Raw genomic sequence first — 3,504 nt, 5'->3', positions numbered from 1 at the left:
CTTTATTGTCCTGTACCTAACTTGGACCAGATGGCACTAAAGGACCCCATGACTGTTACATCTGCAGTGTGCAATGATGCATACACCTTCCCGAGAGAAAAAGACCACCTCGGCTAATCAGATCATTGTAACTATGCACTAAGCCTTCTGTAGAAGTGCTGAAGTTCTACAAGCTTCCTTTAGCTTTGTCTATATAAACGATCCAAGATGTCTACACTGTAGAGCACTGACTCCCCCATTCTGTGGAATCCGAGCTGCCCAGGTGGCTATCCTTAAATGTTGCACTTGAATAAATTCTCTTTAAACAAGATTCTGACCCTTTCGACTGCATTAGGCTGACTCCTGTATGTACATGTGCGATGAATCGGCCCGCATCTGGCTGCGAGGGGGTCCTGGGCCGGGGACACCGCAGTGCTGCGTCGCTGCACTCACAGGCCGGGAGGATTCTCAAGTCCTGAGGCAGCTCCGCGTCACCGCGCTTCTCAGCACATCTTCCGCGTCCCCGGTGCCATGACCGAGCCGTCACTCTAACTCCGGGGTCCCCTGCTCACTGACAAATATCCTTAACGCCGGCAATTAGCAGCCACACACCGGTGCCAGACGGTCTGTGGGGGCTCCCCAGTGTCCACACCATCTCCCTCACCTTCCCCTCCTTGTTCTCATTTGTATTTAGCCCATTCCAGCAATTTCTCCACCATGCAAGGAAGGAACAGCAGTGGCCTCACATCAATCTTTGGCTTTCCTTCTCTGACTTCTACCTGGCTGATAAACGTTTGGGGTAAATAAAGAGGTTTGCCATTACCTTCTGCTATGGGAAAAGCTTCATCTCTGGGTTCAGGTTCCAGAAGTGTTTTAGGTCAAGGCATTTACGTGGTTGACTAAGCGTGTGTTAGTGGAGCTCTGCACACTGTCTGAGCCTTATGACTGTGTAAATGGCATCGTGTGACTGAACGTAGTCCAGAAGCCCTGGGTTCTGTTAATGGCAGGATCCCCCTCCCAAAAAAGCATTTATATTCACTCTTCATGGAGTGTCAAACTCCTTTCACAAATCGCTGAAAAGTAAATGTCAGAAACATCCATTTCAAAAGACATTCAGGGTGGGAATGTGCGGAACGGCTGTGCAGAAATAACAATGTGTTCCTTTCCTCTCGGGCCAGCTCGTCTGAAGCGAATTCATGGCACTGACACAAAAGAATTATTCCGCCACGCAGAAAACGTTTCTCAGGTTCCCAGTAAGTGCCATTTGCATACTGGCACACACCACCCACACCTGTAGCTTTCTCCAACCACAGCCGGCCTCGTCCTGCGCATCACGGCCCGGACACCTGCTGTGACTGCTCAACCGTGCTGCCTCCCTAGGAAGGGGCACAGGACGGAGCTGCGCCGTGAACTTGTTCAGACCAAGGTTTCCATCAGATACAAACCCATCCGTGTAATTTTCAGCAGTTTCCTGATGGGAACTTCTTCCACCACAGTGACTCAGATCGTTTTACACCAGGATGCTTCTTGAATATTCATGCTCACCTTTACATTTCAGTCCTTCCTGCTGTACTCCAGCTTGTCTCACGACCAAAACCTCGCCTTGGCATATGGTGGCTTTTCCAGTGCCAGCTCCACTCAGTCCACTCCTGGGCAAGATCTCCCTCCGACCCCACCCCGGCCTGGTGTTTTCCGTTTCTTGATGGTTCTGCGTCTTCACCGTCACTGTAAACCCCCAACTGCTTCTCTTTCCGTTTTCCATGTCATTGGACTTTCCAACCTCACTGACACCTCCTGCACTACTGACAAAGACAGCTTTCCTGTGTCCTTCTCACGGTCAGCACTGGAGCGCATGTGACTCTTTTTTTATATATTCATAGTGCAGTTAAACCCAAGGTCACAAAAGGACAAATACATTTTAAAAATTAAAACACACACAATGTCAGTGACCAGCACCGGCACCTGTGCCAGAGGGAGTGCTAGCCAGCTTTTGCAGCAAATAGAATTTCGGCACTGAATTTATAGAAAGAAAAACTTTCCATGTTCGGAGCTTTTTGCATTGTGGAATTACACATAAGGGACTGTGGATCCGTTCCACCAGAGAATCAGAATGAAGAGAAGGAACTGGAGTCCTCCCTGTGCCCACGGTCTAGCAGGAAAGAGATGGCAACTTGCCCTTAGAGCACTGTCCAACCATGTCAGTAGCTGCGGCTCCAAGAGCAACTGCAAGTGCCGAGCTTCACCCATTCTTCAAGGCAGGTGTGGTTGATCCTATTAGCAACTGGAAACCCTGAGAACTTCATAACCAAGGTCACAGGGCAGGAAGTGGCAAAGCAGGGTGTCAAATTTAGGTCTGCCCACCCTTACAGGTAGGAGGGGAAGCTGTGACAGCTCAAAATGAGCTGCTCACCTGGCAGGGAGATGACTCCCAAGGTCATCTCAAGGCCAATTGGAGTGTTGGGAAGGAGGGAGGCGGTGCGGGCCCTGGAAGCAGCACACCATGCCTGTGTGGGAGGCTCTGCAGGGCCAGGAGCTGAAAGTGCCTCGCGCGCACGGGGGATTGGGAGCTACAGAGATCTCCCAGCAGGAAGTAACAGGATCACATCTGTCCACATTGAGAGAAGCCAAGGAGTCAGCATGGATGTGAGAGTCGGGAAACCAAGGGCAGTGACCCAGGTGGGCTTATGGTATGGATGACTGGCATGCACCAAGCACTGGGCAGGATAAGGCCAGGAGGTGGAGAAGGAGACAATGAAATCAGCTGGGAACGTGCTGAACTCAAGGTGTCTGGCAGATTTCTAAGTGGAGATCTGTCTTCCCAGTTTGTGTCTGTGCACCTGCCACAGTTATCTGAAATATCAGATGTGCCCCCCTAAATATCAGATGGTAGGATGGATGGATGAATGGGTGGATGAAAGGACAGATGGGCAGATGGATGGACAGATGGATAAATGGATGCGTAGACAGATGGAGAGATAGATGAACATGTGGGTGGATGGATGGGAAGACGAAAGGACAGAGGGACAGATGAATGCATGGGTGGAAGGACAAATAGGATGGACAGATGAAGACAAATGAATGGACAAATGGGTGGAGGCTGGATATATGGATGCATGGATGGGTGGGTGGGTGGATGCTGAATGGGTGGACAGAGGGATAGATGGGTGGGTGGATGGATGGACGGATAGGTGGATAGTACTGGTGGCCCTGGTTCTAGTAACCACATAAATTCCTTGAGAACTTTTTTTTTGTGTGTGTGAGAGAGAGTCTCGCTCTGTTGCCAGGCTAGAGTGCAATGGCGTCAGCCTAGCTCACAGCAACCTCAAACTCCTGGGCTCAAGCGATCCTCCTGCCCAGCCTCCCGAGTAGCTGGGACTACAGGCACCACCACCATGCCTGGCTAATTTTTTTATTTTAGTAGAGACAGGGTCTCGCTCTTGCTCAGGCTGGTCTCAAACTCCTGAGCTCAAACAATCCTCCTGCCTTGGCCTCCCAGAGTGCTAAGATTACAGGCGTGAGCCATTG

Source organism: Propithecus coquereli, unplaced genomic scaffold (assembly GCF_000956105.1).
Source record: "Propithecus coquereli isolate 6110/MARCELLA unplaced genomic scaffold, Pcoq_1.0 Scaffold644, whole genome shotgun sequence".
Taxonomy (NCBI): domain Eukaryota; kingdom Metazoa; phylum Chordata; class Mammalia; order Primates; family Indriidae; genus Propithecus; species Propithecus coquereli.
Note: the sequence above shows the minus strand (reverse complement) of the source record.